Below are 22,596 nucleotides of genomic sequence, written 5' to 3'. Positions count from 1 at the left end.
ATAATCCCTGCTGTCTGTCCTGAATTAATCCATTTTATCCCTACACTGTGTTATTCCCTCCAATAATCCCTGCTGTCTGTCCTGAATTAATCCATTTTATCCCTACACTGTGTTATTCCCTCCAATAATCCCTGCTGTCTGTCCTGAATTAATCCATTTTATCCCTACACTGTGTTATTCCCTCCAATAATCCCTGCTGTCTGTCCTGAATTAATCCATTTTATCCCTACACTGTGTTATTCCCTCCAATATTCCCTGCTGTCTGTCCTGAATTAATCCATTTTATCCCTACACTGTGTTATTCCCTCCAATATTCCCTGCTGTCTGTCCTGAATTAATCCATTTTATCCCTACACTGGGTTATTCCCTCCAATATTCCCTGCTGTCTGTCCTGAATTAATCCATTTTATCCCTACACTGTGTTATTCCCTCCAATATTCCCTCCTCTTTGTCCTTTATTAAAGTCCAGTTTTTTCCCTCGAGTTTGACATCAATCAGGTTTAAAATTGATGCAGAGTTTCAGCCAATGAGGGAGATCCGGGCTCAGCCCCGCCTACTCGGTGCCGCAAGTCCCGCCCCTCTCCCACTCCCATTGGTTGGAGGACCAACCGCCCGCTCGGTCCTCCAGCCCCTCTCCGCTCTTCCTATTGGTCCGGAGCTCCCGTCAATCACCCGGGCAGTGTGAGCTGAGCATGCGCGGCGGGCGGGGAGTGAGGCCGAGATCGTGTCGGCAACAGGTGAGAGATGGGCGGGGGGAGCGGGTTAATAAACCCCGGGGGAGGGGGCGGGGGCTTCACAAACCCCGAGTGCGGCCCCGGGCCCGAATATCAAACAGTGAACATTCTCCTCTCTCTCTCTACACTCCGGGGGCTCCGGTTTAGATCAGACCAGAAACTCAACACACGGCCCGCGGCCTCCGAGCATGCGCAGTGTCAGCGTCAAACCTCGTGACTCATCGAATCAGGGAGCGTCTGTAAATGAAGGAGAAATGGTGATCGGTCAGGGAGCGTCTGTAAATGAAGGAGAAATGGTGATCGGTCAGGGAGCGTCTGCAAATGAAGGAGAAATGGTGATCGGTCAGGGAGCGTCTGTAAATGAAGGAGAAATGGTGATCGGTCAGGGAGCGTCTGTAAATGAAGGAGAAATGGTGATCGGTCAGGGAGCGTCTGTAAATGAAGGAGAATTGGTGATCGGTCAGGGAGCGTCTGTAAATGAAGGAGAAATGGTGATCGGTCAGGGAGCGTCTGTAAATGAAGGAGAAATGGTGATCTCCATATCTTCAGTCATCCAGGGAGCTCTTGCTTTGGATGCTGTTCCTTTCCTCCTCGTGGGAATCTGTCTGCTCTGTACCCAAACCAACTCCTCCTTGAAGGCCTCCCATTGTTCAATTACTGTTCTGCCTGCCAATTTTTGATTCCAATCCACCTGGACAAGATCCCTTTTTAACTCATGAAATTAGCCCTCATCCAGTTAAGAATTTTCACATTTGACTGTCCCCTGTCCTTTTCCATAACTGTTCTAAACCGAATGAAATTATGATCACTGCTGCCCCAATGAAATAGGCTCCACCTGCCCCACTTCATTCTCCACACTGAGCCCACTGCTGTACTCACTCTCTCTCTCTCTCACACTGTCTCTCTCACACTCTCTCTCACACTCACTCTCTCACACTCTCTCACCCTTTCACTCATGGTTTCGGGCCACTGAAAGATGATGCGATGGGTTTGGATTTCAGCACAGGGAGGAGGGAGAGTGTGTGGGACAGGGGATTTTCAGCTTTGAGGAATGAGAGAGGAAATAATGTTCCATAGAAAGTAGAGTTATCTGATCTGAATTTCCATCCTGTACTTCCAGTGATAACTTTTATAAACTCCTTTTACAGGGGAGGATTTACAGAGGGAAACTCAAACCAAAGATCACGTCAAGATCTGACAGAGTCACTCGATTCATCAGGACCTGAATATCGTCGGCCTTTGAATGTGGAAGGAGAAATGTTTGTCTGTTCCATCTGTGGGAGAAGATTTCAAACATCAGTGTGAGTGGAAAAGCACCGAGACACACACACACCCGAGTGAGAGTGTTCCAGTGCACTGACTGTGGAAAGAGCTTTCACCAGTTACACAGCCAGAAAAAACATCACACCATTCACAGCGGGGAGAAACCGTACACGTGTTCTGTGTGTGGACGAGGCTTCAACTGATCATCCAACCTGGAGAGACACACGGACACACGGACCACGGAGAAACCGTGCAAATGTGGGGACTGTGGGAAGGGATTCAGTTACCCTTCAGAGCTGGAAACTCATCGACGCAGTCACACTGGGGAGAGGCCGTTCACCTGCTCCGTGTGTGGGAAGGGATTCACTCAGTCATCCAACCTGCTGACACACCAGCGAGTTCACAATGGGGAGAGGCCGTTCACCTGCTCCGTGTGTGGGAAGGGATTCGCTCGGTCATCACACTTTCTGTCACACCAGCGAGTTCACACTGGGAAGAGGCCGTTCACTTGCTCAGTGTGTGGGAAGGGATTCGCTCATTCATCCACCTTGCTGACACACCAGCGAGTTCACAATGGGGAGAGGCCGTTCTCCTGCTCCATGTGTGGGAAGGGATTCACTCAGTCATCCAACCTGCTGACACACCAGCGAGTTCACACTGATGAGAGACCTTTTAAATGTTCTGACTGTGAGAAGAGCTTTAAAAGCAAAATTGAACTGCTGAAACACCAACGCATTCACACTGGGGAGAGGCCGTTCACCTGCTCCGTGTGTGGGAATGGATTCACTCAGTCATCACACTTTCTGTCACACCAGCGAGTTCACACTGGGGAGAGGCCGTTCACCTGCTCCGTGTGTGGGAAGGGATTCGCTCATTCATCGAACCTGCTGAAACACCAGCGAGTTCACACTGGGGAGAGGCCGTTCACCTGCTCCGTGTGTGGGAAGGGATTCGCTGATTCATCGAGCCTGCTGAAACACCAGCGAGTTCACACTGGGGAGAGGCCGTTCACCTGCTCCGTGTGTGGGAAGGGATTCACTCAGTCATCCAACCTGCTGAGACACCAGCGACTTCACACTGATGAGAGATCTTTTAAATGTTCTGACTGTGAGAAGAGGTTTCAAAGCAAATTTAATCTGCTGACACACCAACGCACTCACACTGGGGAGGGGCCGTTCACCTGCTCAGTGTGTGGGAAGGGATTCGCTTGGTCATCCACCCTGCTGAAACACCAGCGAGTTCACACTGAGTGACCTTTAAATGTTCTGACTGTGGGAAGAGATTTAAAATCAGAAACGAACTGCTGAGACATCGACGCACTCACACTGGGGCGAGACTTTTCACCTGCTCCGTGTGTGGGAAGAGATTCACTCGATCATCCCACCTTCTGAAACATTAACTTGTTCACACTATTGAGTCACCTTTTAATGCAGTGACTGTGAGAAGAGCTTAAAAGCAGAAATGAACTGCTGACACATCAACGCATGCCCATTGGTTAAGAGACTGTTCACCTGCTCCGTGCGTGGGAAGGGATTCACTCAGTCATCACACGTGCTGAGACACCAGCGAGTTCACGAAATGAGCAGGTCCAACGAGCCGGTCACTAAGTATCGGAACAAATATCCCCGCTGAGGTTTCGGGATTGTTCCTGGTTTATTTATATCAGTGAGTGACCGATTTTAAACCAGGTGAGGGTCTAAACCTAAGGTAAGAGCCTGGGATAGACAAGAGATTCTTCAATGTATCAAGTTAAATCACACTGATTCCACCAACACTGGACATCACATCCCTCAAACATTGTTACCTGTTACTGTATAAAACTGGTGAGGGTGGAAATGGGAAATAACTGAAAAAAACTTCATTGTATCAAAGTTAATTCTGATCATTATTATTATACAAACATTCTACAGCCGGTCCCTTAAAAAGGACCCAATATCAAACCAGTCCCCAGTCCTTGGGCCTGTGCCTATGTTGTGATTTGCACCCGCTTCTGACTGACTTGGTATCAGACGCACTCCCGTCAACAGTAAACGGATGGAGCCGGATCCATAAGAGAAAAATGAGGACCGACCTCCGCGGTTCTCCCAGAGTGCGGGAGGCGGAGTAACAGCAGCAGACAGAGAGATCTCTCTAAACCAGCCGCTGCCGCCGGAGAGAAGCGAGTCCCGTTCCGAGCCGTGTCTGTCAGGCGCCCGCTGACCCTCTCTTCACTGAAGGGGACCGATTCAGCACCAACTCACACACCCACCATTGGATCATTGAATCACCTTCAACACCTGAATTACATCACCACTTAATCCTCTATACACGAGGAAATACAAACCTTGTCCACGCAACTTGCCCTCATAATTTAAACATTTTAGCCCCGGTATCATTCTGGTCTTTCTGCGCTGCACCTCCTGCAAGGCCAATATATCCATCCTGAGGTCTGGTGCCCAGGACTGAATGCCGTACTCTAAATGTGGCCTTAGCAGAGTTTATAGAATTCTAACATAACTTCCACCCTTTTGAATTCCAGTTCCCTTGAGATAAAGGCCGATATTCCATTAGCCATTTTAATTATTTTTTGCACCTGTCTGCCAACTCTTCCTGATTTCCCGAAGTATCTCTGCTCACCCACAGTTCCTGGCTTCTCACCATTTCGAAAATACTCTGATTTATCTTGCTTCGGGCCAAAGTGGATGGCCTCACACTTCCCCAGATTGAAACTTTGAACAGTCTGGGGCTCTTTTGTATCGAAAAGAGAAGGCTGAGGGTGACCTGATACAGGACTTTAAGATTATGCAAGGGTTTGATAGGTCAGATGTAGATAAGGTGTTTGTACTTTTGGGAGTGGGGACGTCAGAACTTAGGGCCATGAATATAATAGTCATCAATAAATCCAATCTGGCATTCAAGAGAAACATATTTATCCAGAGAGGCGTTAGAATGTGCAGCTCGCTCCCACAAGGAGTAGTTAAGGCGAATATCATGGATGCATTTACGGTGAAGTGAGATAAACACATGGAGGAGAAAGGAATATTCGTGTTTGCTCATCGAGTTCGATGAAGAGGGGTTGGAGGAGGCTCGTCTACAGCATAAACACCGGTATAGTCTAGTTGGGCCGAATTGCCTGTTTCTGTGATGTACATTCTATGTAATTCTATGTAAGCTCCATCTGACACAGTTTTACCAACTCACTGAATCTATCAATTTCCTTTTACAACTTTATGCTCCCATCTACACTACTCACTATGCCTCCTAACTTGGTGTCATCAACAAACCTGGATATACCGCTCTCTATTCCTTTATCTGCCTCATTAAAACAAATCCCTGGGGGACACCACGAATCACATCCTGTCAATTTGAGTACATACCCATTAACCCTACTCTCTGTCTCCTACCTCCAAACCAACTCCCTCCCCATGTCAATGGGTTGCTTTGAATTCCACATGTCAACAGAAATGAGAACAGTCTCTGATGTTAAACCTTAACGAATGCCTCTGGAAGTCAATATACACATAACCCCCATAGACACTCCATCATTTACCACGTTAGTTACATCTTCAAAAAGTTCAACTATTTTCGTTAGACTTACACTTTACAAATCCATGCTGGCTCTCTCTGATCAATTCATGTTTATCCAAGTGCTCAGTCATTCTTTCCCTAATAACAGATTCTGGTAACTTCCCCACAACAGACGTCAGACTAATAGGTCGAAAATTTCCTGTTTTATCTCTCCTACCTTTCCTAATTAATGGAATGACATTTGAATTTTTTCAATCCATGGAACAATTCCTGAATCAAGAGAGTTTTGAACGATCATGACTAAAGCATGTACAATTTCCTCACCTATTCCCCTTCGTCCCCTGGGATGGTAAACATCAGGTCCTGGAGATTTGTCTATCTTTAGTCTAATTATTTTCTCCATTACCATTATTTTACTTACACTGAATCCCCTTGATTTATTTTCAGTTTTCCTCGTGTCTCTGTTATATTGTCCTCATGCTTTTCTGTGAGTATTTAGCAAGTCTGCCATTTCCTGATTTTCAATTACAATATCACCTCCATCTGTCTTTAAGGGGCCCACATTACTCTTAGTCACCCTTCTTTCTCTTAATATACGTGTAAAAACCTTGAAAGTTGTCCTTAATTTCACTCACAAGTTTTTCTCGTTTTCCCTCTTTGCACCTTTTACGATTTTTTTTAGTTTCAGCACCACAACAAACAACACTTCACTGTGAAATTTGTTCAATTAGTTCTGCAGTGTCAGAGCGAGAATTGTCCATCCCTAATTTATTTAAAGTAACAAACAAACACAAGCACACATATTCATTCGTGTATCAAAGCACTGATGGACACAGAAAGATAAACACAGCTTGAAACGCAGTCAGTATCTGGATTCACAGGGAAACGGGCAAGCGAAATGGACAAAGATCAAACAGTCTGAACCCCCAACAGAATGTGACGTGTAGCTGATAGATATTAATGAGAGGAGGTGGGACACAGTACCATGAATTGGCACCGTGGCTTAGTTGGTTAAAGCACCTGTCCAGTAAACAGGAGATCCTGGGTTCAACTCCCAGCGGTGCCTTTGTGTAATTTGTGGTGTTTCGTGAATTTGAGAAGCACACAGTGCTGTGTTTTGTTCAGGATCCAACACGGAACTGATCAGGAGGTCTTTTCAAAAATGCCTTTTCATCATACAGACAGCCCTCTCATGGAATGTGTCCGTGACACGTTCTTGTTTCTGGGCTCGTTGAGGTCGGGGTATAATTCTTGATTCGATGTTTCATACCCTGGAGAAACCCTAATTTAGCCCTGGACTTTGGATCTTGATCTGCAGTTCAAAGTTTTGCGAAGAGGGAAAAGGAGTCCCCAAATCACTCCACCTGAATCTCAAGCGCTTTTGAAAGAAATTCAGTTCAAACAATCAGGACTTTAAAGGCACCTCAATGACCTGCACTTTCATTGAACGAGCTTTGCTTCCAATTACATTCAACCTTGAAACCGCTCTGGGTTTTCCCCTCACTGAAGCAGAGTGTGGCCGCTCTGTATCTGTGATCATGTCGGTGACGAGGTTCGCTCTGATATTGGTCGCTTTCAATTTTTAAGATCTCGCCAAGCTCAGGGAAAAGAAACCGCGAATTGAATTGTCCCTGCAAGTGATGAATTGAAGGGATTGGTGCTCCAAGCAGATCTGGAAAATGCGCAGTGCGGTTGCTCAGGAATTCCAAATCCACCCTCTCGCCACTCCCCCCGTCTCAGTCTTTCCATCTTTACCCTTCACTGCCGGTGTTCCAGGTTTGATCATCCGTGGCCGTTCAACGAAGCCTGAGAAGTCCATGAGGGAAAAACACGGAGAGTCAAGAGACAGAGACAAGGTGGGATCAAAGTATAGGAAGAAATAGGATCAATGTCAAGTTCTGCGAACGGGCAGAATTTAAGATGGAGCTTGGGAGAGATTCCTTCACGTGTCTTGCAATTTTGCAAGAGACCATTGGGCTCCGAATTAAAAGCATGAGCCGCACTGGAGAGTCTCTCTGAGAGAGGGAATGCGGTTCGTCAACTCCAGTTCATCGTTATTTGAGCAGTAAACATAACTTTAAGAAGTATCACTGGGAACAGGATTCGAACGTACGCAGGAAATCCCCAGGGGATTTCGAGTCCAACGCCTTAACCACTCGGCCATCGCAGCTACAAACATCTGTTCTGCACGGCTGTAAATCAGAATGTGTAGGTTTATCACAAGCGATCTGTGATACAATGTTCTCTCCGACAGGTGAAAGGCCCTGATCCCTGGTCTGTGCTGACTCTCTGATGGTTTACTGGGTCAAGGCCCTGATCCCCGGTCTGTGCTGATTCCCTGATAGTTTACTGGGTAAAGGCCCTGATCCCTGGTCTGTGCTGATTCTCTGATAGTTTACTGGGTAAAGGCCCTGATCCCTGGTCTGTGCTGATTCCCTGATAGTTTACTGGGTAAAGGCCCTGATCCCTGGTCTGTGCTTATTCCCTGATAGTTTGGTGGGATTCATTCTGTATCTCTCAGTCTCTGGTACTGTGTGTGAGTGTGGGATTCATTCTGTATCTGTCAGTCTCTGGTACTGTATGTTAGTGTGGGATTCATTCTGTATCTGTCACTCACTGATACTGTGTGTGAACTTGGGATTGATTCTCTATCTTGTCAGCAGTGTGTGTGAGAGTTTGTGATTCATTCTTTATATGCAGTCTCTCATACTGCATGTTAGTGTGGGATTCATACTGTACCTATCAGTCCCTGGTACTTGATGAGAGTGTGGGATTAACTCTGTGTCTGTCAGTCTCTAGTACTGTATGTGAGTTTGGGATTCCTTCTGTATCTGTGAGTGTTGGATTCATTCTGTGTCTGTGTGTCTCTGGTACTGTATCTGAATGTGAGTTTCATTCTGTATCTGTACGTAATTATTCTCTCAGATTACATTATTGCGTTCAATACTTCAGCTTTAATATCTTAATGTTTGAAGAGTTTTACTCCTTATTTAATTTGTAAATATGGACGAACTTTAGGCTTTAATGTTGGAGGTTTTAATCAGATAATTTGTGTGCTTTTTGGACCACTATTAAATCTGCATCTCTGTGAGTACGATTGTGGATGATAATGAATCTTTCAAACGGATAAGGTGACATTTTTGAATTGGTTTGTAATGTGTAGATCAGTCTGTAGAAATGGAATTGATACTGTATCTTTCAGTCTAATATTGTATGAGATTTTTGGACTGGTATATAATGTGTACCTCAGTCTGCACTAATAGAATTGATACTGTATCTTTAAATTTCATTCTACGAGTGCATTCTGAACAGGAATCTAATTTGTTTCTCAGGTTTACTATATTTCAGTATTTCTCAATCGATACTGTACGTGAGGTTTGGATTTGTTTGCAATTTGTAGCAAATGGTTCACTTTTCGAATGGATATTTCATGTATTAAAGTCATGTGTGTGAGAGTTCTGGGATAGTATTCAATTGGAATCTCAGGTACATTATTGGGATTCATTCTGTCCCTTTCAATCGGGTACCATGTGTGATTTCTCTCTGGTATTTAATTCGTAGCTATGTTGCCCTATTGTGAGATTGACACAGTGCCTTTCAATCTGAGAGTGTGATTTTGGACTGGGATTTTTGTATCTACCTGTCAGCGGGACTGAGTTCGGGGCAAATGGAACAGTGTCTGCCTCACCCGCTCTGTTTGAATGTTGGATTGAAAGTGTGTCTCTGGAACTTGGGATCAGTGTGGGACTGACTACTTCTGCTGTCTGAGACTGTGGAACTGATGACCTGTCTGTGTCTCTGTGCTCTGTGGGTGATAATGTACCTCCTGTGTGTGAGAAGGAGCTGGCTGCACTCCTCCTTGTGCCTCGGGTGGAGGAAACATCACATTCATTCTGGATCATTCATGGATTCGCCTGTGGAAAGAAAATGATCTCTTCTAACTCAAGAAACGGTGAGGTTGAAAATAGAATAGAGATCAGTTTAATATCTCTGCTAATGATCATTTTGAATATCCACAAATGAAAACCAGTGATACAAACAGTGTCAGTGTCTGACTCCACTGCAGCACTCAGCTTCTGCACACCAGGTGTGTTGGGCTGTTTTACAACAATTTAGTGACATCCAGACACAACCCAACCCCTGCACTGATCCATGAATGGGACTACCCGATGGGGCAGGGACCTTTGTCCAGGTCAGGTTTCTCATCCCCTCTCCCATGGGACTAACCGTTCAACCGAAACCAAACAGCCGCTGTTTAAATTGTGTCCTTCACACTTCTCACCTGGTGCCTGCAATAGATGCTCTTTGTATAACTCCCCACATCCTTACTGTCCGGCTCTGTTTCCACTCTTCACTGTCCAATAACAATAAACAGGGTGAGACTGGAACTAAACCAGGACCATTCACTCCTGGTTTGGGGAGAGAAAGCAGCAATGGTTTTAATAGCAGGTTCTTCCCATTCTCTCTCCCTTCCCCTGGACACACCCTGTCCACACACAGCCCGAGAATGACCTCTCCCTTCCCCCCTCTCACTCCATGTTCCGGGACCAGTTCCTGATCCACTCCGCCTCTTACAAACAGCCCCCGGACTCCCCCTGCCCTTCCCCCGGACGCAATGCCGATCTCTGAGCCCATCTGCGGACACGGTCCCGGAGCGATGAGCTGCTGTAACGAGGCTGCTCTTTGCTCCCTTCCCCCGGGGGCCGTGATCTCTCCATTCCCGCCTGTCTGAGCAAAGGAAGTGGGTCTGGGGGAAAGGTCAGAGGGAATGGGCTCCACAGGCAGTGCAGGAACAGGCACCAGAATGGGAAACAGATGGGATTCCACCAGTGCCTAACGCTGGAATCCAGACTGACTTTACAATCTCCAACTATTAAACTCGAGGTTTCCATCCCTGCTGTTTCTCTCGGGCTCTTTTGATGGGAAAGAGTCTTTCAGAGATAAAGTGAGCGGCTGTGGAATGAGCCAATGGGTTCTGTTCATTCTTGGCTCCCTGACTGATAAAGTGACGTTTGACTCCGAAACTGGAGGGAGGATTCCTCAAACCAATCCTGGAGAAACGGGGGAGGAAAGTGGGAGTCGGTGTATTTGCTGGGACCGTGTAGGATTAATATCAGGCAGCAACAGTCCCAGTTTATTTCAATCGGAGTGAAACTCTCGGTCACTGAGAGTAATACAGAACGGCCCTGAGCTGCAAGATTGCAGAGGGGACAACATGCAAGAGAGGGTTAAATGTGTGACACTGTCCCTGAGAGTGGGATTAATAATGTGTCTGTCTCTGAAATAATATCAGTGAGAGATGAGACTGCATCTTCTGTCACTCCACCTTGGAATAGCAATTGGAATGAAATATTTTCCAATTTGTTACTCTGTGTAAACAGGACATTACAGGTCAGTCTCTCTCTCTTTCTCTCTTTTGTGCAGCATATGAAGGTGGGAGACTGTTCCTGAGAGTGATACAGAGACACTGATAGGAAGTGTAATTCTGATACTGTGCCTGTCTGTTTTTATCTCTCTCTAGCGCTGTACATGAAGGTGGAATATTGTTACTGAGTGTGAAACGGACACACTGATGGGAAGTGTGAGACTGATACTGTGTCTGTTTGTCTGTGTGTCTCTCTCTGTCTGTCTATCTTTCTCTCTCCCTCGTGCTGTACAAGGAGGCGGGATACTGTTACTGAGCGTAATATAGACACACTGATAGAAAGGGAAAGACTGATTCTGTGTCTGTGAACAGACCTCCAGTGCTATTGGTGAGACGGTCACTGTCCCTTTTACTGTAAATCAACCGGTCTGACGGGGCATTCATCATTCGCCAGTCCTGTAAGGAAAGGTGGAGAGAAACCGTCTGTAACTGTCTGACACTGGACTGTCTGTGAGTGTTGAATTTATTCAGTAAGTAGTCGTGTCTGGGTGTTGAGAACGGGATGGAGAGGACACCAGTTACTATTATCCGACAGTCAGTCAGTTTAGGAGGAGAGAGAAACACAGAGAGACTGGAGGAGCCCAGAGCGGATAATTTGTATTTTCATCTTAACCAAACATATCACTGTGTGCGGACAATATAATAATGTAAAAGGAGGAGGACAAGGTGAGGCCCAGACAGCATTGAATCTCATTTCACTACAGACGGACGCAGGACTTGCCCCAGGTGAGGATTTTGTGTTTAAAGATCACTTCACTAAAAACACCTTGACGATCTGGGGTTACAGACGGACATGACGGGCAGGAAATGACCAGCTCGTTCATCAATCCTGCCCCACATGCCTGGAGCATCGTGACTGGACACTTCCTACACACACCACCAGCCCCACCCACCGGGAACATGGAATCTCCTGGGAGCGGTTGCAAACCAGAAAAAAATCCAGAAAAAAGGCGGAGAGAGAGTCAGCACCCACCGCACCAGAGAGAGTCAGCACCCACCGCACCAGAGAGGGTCAGCACCCACCGCACCAGAGAGGGTCAGCACCCACCGGACCAGAGAGAGTCAGCACCCACCGCACCGGAGAGGGTCAGCACCCACCGCACCGGAGAGGGTCAGCACCCACCACACCAGAGAGAGTCAGCACCCACCGCACCAGAGAGGGTCAGCACCCACCGGACCAGAGAGAGTCAGCGCCCACCGGACCAGAGAGGGTCAGCACCCACCGGACCAGAGAGAGTCAGCGCCCACCGGACCAGAGAGAGTCAATACCCACCGCACCAGAGAGGGTCAGCACCCACCGCACCAGAGAGGGTCAGCACCCACCACACCAGAGAGGGTCAGCACCCACCGCACCAGAGAGAGTCAGTACCCACCACACCAGAGAGGGTCAGCACGCACCACACCAGCCGGGAATACATTCCAGATGCTCAGTACTTTCTGGGAAAAGATGAAGCTCCCAACATCCAGACTATTCTTCCCTCTTTGTGGTCGGAACGCCGGTCCGCTGCTTCCCCCCAATCTGTGAAACTGGAAATAATCCATCACTGGGCAAGCTGTTCAACCATGAGATGGGAGCCATTGAAACACCGTGGGTGCTCTCCCATTGAATGATATTCTGTGCGGAGCGTTCGGTTTTTCGCGAGGTGAAGAAACTCTTGTCTCTCCTTGTGTGTAAATGTGAGGCGAGTCTCAGATGATATTCTCACAGTTGAATCCAAAATTTTAAATTTAACTTGTTTGGAGATGCCGGGGATTGAACCCGGGACCTCATACATGCAAAGCATGCGCTCTTCCACTGAGCTACATCCCCACAGGTCAAAAGGTACCTGAGAAATAAACAAGCAGACACTTTAGAAGTGAAGCCGTGAGCTTTCTGCTCCGTCTCTCCAGGACATCGAGATGCCCAGCGGTCCCGCGTGTTCACAATGTTCAACCTCTGCTTCAGTTCACGGGGTTTCTGCTCCTCTTTACTTTGAACTTTCCAAAAAAAAAGTCTGCGGAAATAAAAAAACCCAATCGCTAATGGTCAGTGACAAGGCTGAAATCCAACCTCTGAATCATAAAGTGAGATGGAAGAATGACAGAGCGTCAAACAGGAACAAGAGCTGGGACTGCTCGCTCGATATTGCACCGTCACACATTCCCCTCAGTCGGCGGCTGCTTTGAGTTGAGCTGTTGAGGGGACCGAGAGATGAAGTCCCGCTCCGGGACAATTTAATGCTTGTGGAGCCTCAGAAGTTGGAACTCGCTGAGCTCAAAAAGCGTCATTCAACTTTCCGTGGGGAATTCTGGTGGAAAATTATTTAGGGAGATACTGGGAGTTGAACCCAGGACCTCAACACATGTAAAACATGCGCTCGACCACTGAACTAAATCCCCAGATTAAAGAAACCTCTCACCAAGGAAAGAAGAACTGATTGTCCTCATTTTGTGAGGCCACCCGTGGTGGGTGTGCACTCCGCTCACTGCATTTTACTGGAGAAATAATCAATTTATATTCTGTAACTATCCCCCACTCACTGCATTTTAATGGAGAAATAATCAATTTATATTATGTAACTATCCCCCACTCACTGCATTTTAATGGAGAAATAATCAATTTATATTATGTAACTATCCTCCACTCACTGCATTTTAATGGAGAAATAATCAATTTATATTATGTAACTATCCCCCACTCACTGCATTTTAATGGAGAAATAATCAATTTATATTATGTAACTATCCTCCACTCACTACATTTTACTGGAGAAATAATCAATTTATATTATGTAACTATCCTCCACTCACTACATTTTACTGGAGAAATAATCAATTTATATTATGTAACTATCCCCCACTCACTTCATTTTACTGGAGAAATAATCAATTTATATTCTGTAACTATCCCCCACCAGGTTTTAGCTGTTGTCAGAAATAGTCCCTTCGTGGTCGCCAATTGTAGGATTTAAACCACTATTTTCAGGATTATAATCTGATCCAATCTAAGGACTGGTTCCTGACAACAACAAGATCACCACTGGTACTGGTATTACGGTTAAAGGCAAAACCGATTTATTAATCACATCACAATTAGTGCAAAAAGGTGATACTTAACAAAGAGAAATAGTGAGTGTTCCTTGAAACCTCAGGAGTGTCCCTCCAAGTGACTACGGTGCGGTCTCTCTCTCTCTCTCTCTGTCCCTCCAAGTGACTACGGTGCGGTCTCTCTCTCTCTCTGTCCCTCCAAGTGACTACGGTGCGGTCTCTCTCTCTCTCTCTCTCTATCCCTCCAAGTGACTACGGTGCGGTCTCTCTCTCTCTCTCTGTCCCTCCAAGTGACTACGGTGCGGTCTCTCTCTCTCTCTCTCTCTGTCCCTCCAAGTGACTACGGTGCGGTCTCTCTCTCTCTCTCTCTGTCCCTCCAAGTGACTACGGTGCGGTCTCTCTCTCTCTCTCTGTCCCTCCAAGTGACTACGGTGCGGTCTCTCTCTCTCTCTCTCTGTCCCTCCAAGTGACTACGGTGCGGTCTCTCTCTCTCTCTCTGTCCCTCCAAGTGACTACGGTGCGGTCTCTCTCTCTCTCTCTCTGTCCCTCCAAGTGACTACGGTGCGGTCTCTCTCTCTCTCTCTCTGTCCCTCCAAGTGACTACGGTGCAGTCTCTCTCTCTCTCTCTCTCTCTATCCCTCCAAGTGTCTACGGTGCAGTCTCTCTCTCTCTCTATCCCTCCAAGTGACTACGGTGCGGTCTCTCTCTCTCTCTCTCTGTCCCTCCAAGTGACTACGGTGCGGTCTCTCTCTCTCTCTCTGTCCCTCCAAGTGACTACGGTGCGGTCTCTCTCTCTCTCTCTCTGTCCCTCCAAGTGTCTACGGTGCGGTCTCTCTCTCTCTCTCTCTGTCCCTCCAAGTGACTACGGTGCAGTCTCTCTCTCTCTCTCTCTCTATCCCTATCCCTCCAAGTGTCTACGGTGCGGTCTCTCTCTCTCTCTCTCTGTCTGTCCCTCCAAGTGACTACGGTGCGGTCTCTCTCTCTCTCTCTCTCCCTCCAAGTGACTACGGTGCGGTCTCTCTCTCTCTCTCTATCCCTCCAAGTGACTACGGTGCGGTCTCTCTCTCTCTCTCTCTCTATCCCTCCAAGTGACTACGGTGCGGTCTCTCTCTCTCTCTCTCTCTGTCCCTCCAAGTGACTACGGTGCGGTCTCTCTCTCTCTCTCTCTCTGTCCCTCCAAGTGACTACGGTGCGGTCTCTCTCTCTCTCTCTGTCCCTCCAAGTGACTACGGTGCGGTCTCTCTCTCTCTCTCTCTGTCCCTCCAAGTGACAACGGTGCGGTCTCTCTCTCTCTCTCTCCCTCCAAGTGACTACGGTGCGGTCTCTCTCTCTCTCTCTCTCTATCCCTCCAAGTGACTACAGTGCGGTCTCTCTCTCTCTCTCTCTCGCTGTGATCTGTTGACTGAAAAGTTCTCTTCTTCCTTGCCAGAATCTTGTGCGCCTTCCTCAGCTTTTGAGGTCTTTTCTTATTCCCTTTTTCAGTTTATGAGCAGTTCACTCTCACATCCACATCTCTCAGCCTGACCATTATTCATGTCTCTCAACCTTCAGAAGTTACATTCCAAGCATAACTCCTGGTCCCATCCGTGCCTTGTTGTTACAGACTTAACAGAACCTTATTTAGAGTTTACATTGCGAGTCTTCACAGAACCGTGTGGAAAACAGACTTCTGCTCACTGGCTTGTGGAGGCTCGAGATAGAGAGGCCTGAGCCTGAGTGACTCCTTGATTTAATGAACCTTCAGTCCCTTTATCTACATGTCTTTTAGACATTATGCTATTACAGCACATTCCTCCCTTAGGTCTGTTCATTCCCACTTTACTGTTGTCAGCATCCTTTTAGTTTTAACTGCAAACTTGACTATAATAACCATCATGCATCCTTCTCGGCCCACCAGCACTTTCTTATTGAACACACGTTACATGGTTCATTCTATATTAATACACAGTACAGTTTACATTTATAGATACATAGATTCACAGTACATTTGATTCTACTTCCACTATTGATTATAATTATACTAAATTATATCTGTTAATGGGTTAATCCTGACACATTGTTCTTCCTGTCTCTAAACACCGTTGTACAGGAGCCTTCTGTTCCGTTCCGAGAAGCTCTGAACCATGGAAGAGAGCGGCTGGGGCACATTTCTTACACGCCTCAAGATTAACCCACACGGAGATTTTGCTGTCAGTGAAGAGAGACGAGAAAGACCAAAGTGCCGTTTGCCCCTCTCAGTGTGGCCCTGAAGGACTGTGTCCAGGCTGAAGTTCTGTTCCCACCGGACGATCCTCCCCCCAGATTGTCCTTTCTGAGCTCCAGTCAGGTGATGCTAAACACTCAGGTGGGAAAGACCAAAATCTACAACAAGGTGTTTAAAACAAAGCTGATTTATTTCACAAATATCCTGAATATTAAACTCCAGCCCAGTTATAGGGGTTATTAACATCAGGAGAAACAAACCCCAACTGTCAGAATGAACATGGTTCAGTCCTGGATGGGATTAACAGCAGAATCTAACCCCTGTAATCAGATGTGAACTCGCTGGAGTCTCAGCACATGTGATGACTGAGTGAATCCCTTCCCACACACGGAGCAGGTGAACAGTCTCTCAACCAATGGGCGTGAGTTGATGTGTCAGCAGTTCATTTCTGCTTTGAAAGCTCTTCTCACAGTCACTGCATTAAAAGGTCACTCAATAGTGTCAACAAGTTGATGTTTCAGAAGGTGGGATGAATTAGTGAATCCCTTCCCACACACGGAGCAGGTGAACAGTCTCTCCCCAGTGTGAGTGCGTTGGTGTTTCAGCAGAGCATTTGTGAGAACATTTAAATAGTCTCTCCCCAGGGTGAGTACGTTGGTGTCTCAGTAGATTCCTGTTGTTTTTATATCTCTTCCCACAGTCAGAACATTTTAAAGGTCTCTCCCCAGTGTGAACTCGCTGGTGTGATAGAAGGTGTGATGACCGAGTAAATCTCTTCCTGCACATGGAGCAGGTGAACGGCCTCTCCCCAGTGTGAATGCGTCGATGTCTCCATAGTTGGTATCTGCTTTTACAGGTCTTCTCACAGTCAGAACATTAAAAAGGTCTCTCCCCAGTGTGAACAAATTGGTGCATCAGCAGTTCGGATGAAATAGTGAATCCCTTCCCTCACACGGAGCAGGTGAACGGTCTCTCCCCAGTGTGAGTGCGTTGGTGTGTCAGCAGATTCCTTTTGCTTTTAAATCTCTTCCCACAGTCGGAACTTTAATAGGTCTCTTATCAGAGTGAACTCGCTGATGTCTCAGCAGGTGGGATGACCGAGTAAATCTCCTCTTACACAGGGAGCAGGGGAACGGCCTCTCCCCAGTGTGAATGCGTTGGTGTGTCAGCAGATTAATTTTGCTTTTAAACCTCATCTCACAGTCAGAACATTTAAAACTTCTCTCATCGGAGTGAACTCGCTGGTGTGTCAGCAGGTTGAAAGTCTGAGTGAATCTCTTCCCACACACGGAGCAGGAGAACGGCCTCTCCCCAGTGTGAACTTGCTGGTGTCTCAGCAGGTGGGATGACTGAGTAAATCTCTTCTTACACACAAAGCAGGAGAACGGCCTCTCCCCAGTGTGGGTGCGTTGGTGTGTCAGCAGATTAATTTTGCTTTTAAACCTCTTCTCACAGTCAGAACATTTAAAAGGTCTCTCGCCGGAGTGAAGTTGCTGGTGTCTCAGCAGGATGGAGGACTGAGTGAATCTCTTCTTACACACAGAGCAGATGAACGGCCTCTCCCCCGTGTCACTGCGTTGATGTCTCAACAGTTCCTTTCTGCTTTTAAAGCTCTTCTCACAGTGAGAGCATTTAAAAGGTCTCTCATCGGAGTGAACAAGCTGGTGTGTCAGCAGGTTGGAAGACTGAGTGAATCTCTTCCCACACACAGAGCAGGAGAACGGCCTCTCCCCAGTGTGAACTCGCTGGTGTTTCAGCAGGTTGGATGACCGAGTAAATCCCTTCCCACACACGGAGCAGGTGAACGGCCTCTCCCCAGTGTGACTGTGTCGATCAGTTTCCAGCTCTGAAGGGTAATTGAATCCCTTCCCACAGTCCCCACATTTCCACGGTTTCTCCGTGGTCCGGGTGTCCTTGTGTCTCTCCAGGTTGGACGATCAGTTGAAGCCTCGTCCAAGCACAGAACACGTGTACGGTGTCTCCCCGCTGTGAATGGTGCGATGTTTTTTCAGGCTGTGTAACTGGTTAAAGCTCTTTCCACAGTCAGTGCACTGGAACACTCTCACTCGGGTGTGTGTGTCTCGGTGCTTTCCCACTCACACTGATGTTTGAAATCTTCTCCCACAGACAGAACAGACAAACATTTCTCCTTCCACATTCAAAGGCCGATGATATTCAGGTCCTGATGAATCGAGTGACTCTGTCAGATCGGACGTGATTTTTGATTTGAATTTCCCTCTCCAAATTCTCCCCTTCCAATACCCTGCAAAAGGAGTTCAGAAAAGTCATTACTGTAAGTACAGGATAGAAATTCAGAATAGACATTTCTAGTTTCTATGGAACATTCTTTCCTCTCTTGTTCCTCCAAAGATGTAAATCTCCATCCCACACAATCTCCCTCCTCCCTGTGCTGAAATCCAAACCATCGTGTCATCTTTCAGTGACCCGAAACCATGAGTGAAAGGGTGAGAGAGAGTGAGAGAATGAATGTGAGAGAGCGTGAGAGTTAATGTGACACAGTGAATGCCAGAGAGTGAATGTCAGACAGTGAATGTGAAAGATTGAATATAAGAGAGTGTGAGAGAGTGAATGTGAGTACAGCAATGGGCTCGTTGTGGAGAATGAAGTGGGGCAGGTGGAGCATGTTTCAGTGGGGCAGCAGTGATCATAATCTCATTAGGTTTTGAATATTTATGGAAAAGGACAGGGGACAATCAAATACGAAAATTCTTAACTGGAGGAGGGCTAATTCCAGTGAGTTAAAAAGGGATCTTGTCCTGGAGGATTGGAATCAAAAATTGGCAGGCAGAACAGTAATTGAACAGTGGGAGGCCTTCAAGGAGGAGTGGGTTTGGGTACAGAGTAGACAGATTCCCACGAGGAGGAAAGGAACAGCATCCAAAGCTCGAGCTCCCTGGATGACTGAAGATATAGAGATCACCATTTCTCCTTCATTCACAGACGCTCCCTGACCAATTACCATTCCTCATTCATTTGTCGATGCTCGCTGACCGATCATCAATTCTCCTTCATTTACAAACCTTCCCCGACCGATCACCATTTCTCCTTCATTTACAGATGCTCCCTGACCGATCACCATTTCTCCTTCATTTACAGATGCTCCCTGACCGATTACCATTTCTCCTTCATTTCCAGATGCTCCCTGACCAATCACCATTTCTCCCTCATTTGCAGATGATCTCTGACCGATCACCATTTCTCCTTCATTTACAGATGCTCCCTTGACTGATCATCATTTCTCCTTAATTTACAAATGCTCCCTGACCAATCACAATTTCTCCTTGATTTACAGACACTCCCTGACTGATCACCATTCCTTCTTCATTTACAGACGCTCCCTGACCGATCACGATTTCTTCTTCATTGAGAGACACTCCTTGACCGATCACCATTTCAGCTTCATTAATGGACGCTGCCTGACCGATCACCATTTCTCCTTCATTTACAGGCGCTCCCTGACCGATCACCATTTCTCCTTCATTTACAGACGCTCCCTCACCGATCACCATTTCTCCTTCATTTACAGGCGCTCCCTGACCGATCACCATTTCTCCTTCATTTACAGACGCTCCCTGACAGATCACCATTTCTCCTTCATTTACAGACGCTCCCTGACCGATCACCATTTCTCCTTCATTTACAGACGCTCCCTGACCGATCACCATTTCTCCTTCATTTACAGACGCTCCCTGACCGATCACCATTTCTCCTTCATTTACAGACGCTCCCTGACCGATCACCATTTCCCCTTCATTTCCAGACGCTCCCTGACCGATCACCATTTCTTCTTCATTTACAGACGCTCCCTGACCGATCCCCATTTCCCCTTCATTTCCCGGCGGGGAGTGAGGGGGGGATAATGTTCACTGTTTTATATTCGGGTCTGGGGCCGCACTCGGGGTTTGTAAAGCCTGAGCCTGGGCCTGAGCCCGGACCCGGGCCCCGGGGTTTATTGAGCCTCTTGCTCCGATCCTCTGACCTGCACCGAACGCGCTCCTCCCGCAGCCTCGACTGGCCGCGCATGCTCAGGACACACTGCCCGATCATGAGTCACTACCGCGCCTGCGCACTGAGCTCCACTGATTCAGATAGGGCACAATCTGTACCGCGCTGCATGCTGGGTGATGCAGCCGCCATTGATGATTTTAATATCAGGCCGAAAAACAAAGACATTGGAAGCAGGAAGAGCGCGTTTGGAACAAAGATAATAAAATAAAATGAAACACCAGCTCTTCGTGTCATTTAAATCGGCACAAACACACAGCGCAGGCGCTCCCCCACTTTGGTGACCTCCAGAAAATATTTTTACGGTAACTTTTATTAATTTCGTTTTATTAAATGTTGCAACGGACGGGTTCAATTCATGTTTATTTTCGAACTGCACCTCAGGATGTCAGTCTCAACACTAATCCCGCCCTGGTGATTAAGGAGAGTTCCGGACCAAGAGGAGGAGCGGAAATTGACTTGAGGGGTGGGCGGCTGAGGGGTGAGTTGGTCCTCCAACCAATCGGAGTGTGTGAGGGGTGGGAGTTGTGGCACCGAATGGGCGGGTCTCAGCCCAGATGTCCCTCATTGTCTGAAACATAATTTTTAAAACCTAATTTATCTTAAACTCCTGGAGACAACTCGACCTTTCTGTTGCGTCTTGAAACAGATCAAACCAGATGAGGTGGAGCAAACATTTCAACATTTGTAAGAAAAACACATTAACTAAGAACAGCCAACATGGATCATTTGAGATAACTCAAGTCTACTGATAAAGTGAATGTAGTGGATGTTGTGGACATTGATTGTGAAAGGGTGTTTGGTAAGATGCCGGACAGGAGGCTTGTTGATAAAATTAGTACTTACCGTATTAAAAGGAATGAGGCAGTGTGTTTAGGGAGTTGTGTAAAGGGCAGAAAACAGAAAGTCGTGGTTAATGGATGTTCTCCAGACTGGAGGGATGTGAACAGTGGTGTCCCACAGGGTCAGTGTTGGGACCATTGCTAACCACAATACAGAGAATGATATGAGCTTGGGTATGTGGGACACAAGGTGAAAATTGATAGATGACGCCAAAATTGGCACCGGGGCAACTGTGAAGAGGAGTCAGTGACTTCACTGTGACGTCCACGGGTTAGTAAATGGGCCAGGTGAAATTTAATGCAGAGAAATGTGACGTGATGCATTTTGAGAGGAAGAAAAATGAGATGAAATGTAAACTAAATGGTGAAAGTTTAAAAGTAGAGAAGCAGAGAGACTTAGGGATGGAAGGTTCTTAATAATGCATTGTCTTATTAATTAACAAGTCTGAGAGTCAGCAACTTTAATACCTCATGAAGAAATATATGAGCAAATTCTCTTTCCTCTCCCATACCAGACTAAACATGCAAATCCCCCGTGTCGACGAGATCAGCCCTCTGGATGGAACCACGGACTCCCTGAGCTTGATCTCCGGTGTCTCCAGTCCCAACTGCCCCTTACATCAGTATCCCCTCACTTTTATACCCTGTTGTGATCCATCTCTGTCACTGGAGCTGGAACTTCCCTAATCTGTGGTTTACAAGGACACATTGCTTGGTTCCCAGCAGTTACTTTTCTTCAGTAGTGTTCTCATGATCCCTGAACTACCCTGCTTCGTGTTAATTAGAATCATAGAATCAGAGAAAATTTACAACACAGAAGGAGGCCATTCAGTCCATTGTGTCCACGCCAGCCGAAATTGAGCCACCCAGCCTAATCCCACTTTCCAGCACTTGGTCCATAGCCTTGTCGGTCTCGGCACTTCAGGTGCATATCCGGGTACCTTTTAAATGAGTTGAGGGTTTCTGCCTCTACCACTCTTTCAGGCAGTGAATTCCAGACACCTACCACCCTCTGGGTGAAAAATGTTTTCCTCAGCTCCTCAATAATCCTTCTACCAATCACTTTAAATCAATGCCGTGCCCCTTGTTTATTGACCTCTCTGCTCAGGGAAATCGGTCCTTCCTATCCAGCCTATCTCGGCCACACATAAATTTGTACACCTCAATTAAATCAATCCTCAGCCTTGTTAGACTCGAATTTTTGGATCAAAACCAGACGGAGACGGAACTGCTGACCAAGTTATAGTTTATTAGAAAACCTTGTGCACAAAGGGAGAGTGGCAGCTTCCTCAAGCTCGTGACTCACTCTCAAAGGAACGTCAGCACTACAAGCATGTTTATACCTTTCAATAAGCAACACCCACCTGCTGTAGAATGTGGTACAGGTCTATGTAACTACAGAGGGTTTCATTGGGTGGTATAGTCTGCCACTCACTTGTCAGGGGCTACCTTGGGTCGTCCCATGACATTAAACATCTCACATTCCTGAGGAGGACCCTTATCAATAAACACAAGTCCCAGACATTGAAACTACACAAAGGGTCTTCACAAATCCCTGAGCAGCTGCTT

The 22,596-nt window shown here is 46.8% G+C and overlaps 1 protein-coding gene and 2 non-coding genes across 3 annotated transcripts in view; 1 reads left to right on the top strand and 2 right to left on the bottom strand.

Moving 5' to 3' along the window:
- LOC137312259 (uncharacterized) overlaps positions 1 to 22,596 on the bottom strand; it is a 100,953-nt gene that overhangs the window by 76,113 nt on the left and 2,244 nt on the right. The gene's annotated exons all lie outside the window — the stretch shown is intronic.
- On the top strand, positions 6,497 to 6,570 carry trnat-agu (transfer RNA threonine (anticodon AGU)). Its single transcript has one exon. It is a non-coding gene; the product is annotated as a tRNA-Thr (tRNA).
- Positions 12,668 to 12,739, bottom strand: trnaa-ugc (transfer RNA alanine (anticodon UGC)). The gene has a single exon. It is a non-coding gene; the product is annotated as a tRNA-Ala (tRNA).

Source organism: Heptranchias perlo, unplaced genomic scaffold (assembly GCF_035084215.1).
Source record: "Heptranchias perlo isolate sHepPer1 unplaced genomic scaffold, sHepPer1.hap1 HAP1_SCAFFOLD_413, whole genome shotgun sequence".
In the NCBI taxonomy this organism is placed as follows: Eukaryota; Metazoa; Chordata; class Chondrichthyes; order Hexanchiformes; family Hexanchidae; genus Heptranchias; species Heptranchias perlo.
The sequence above is the reverse complement of the archived record's forward strand: the minus strand, read 5'-3'. Positions and strand labels throughout refer to the sequence as shown.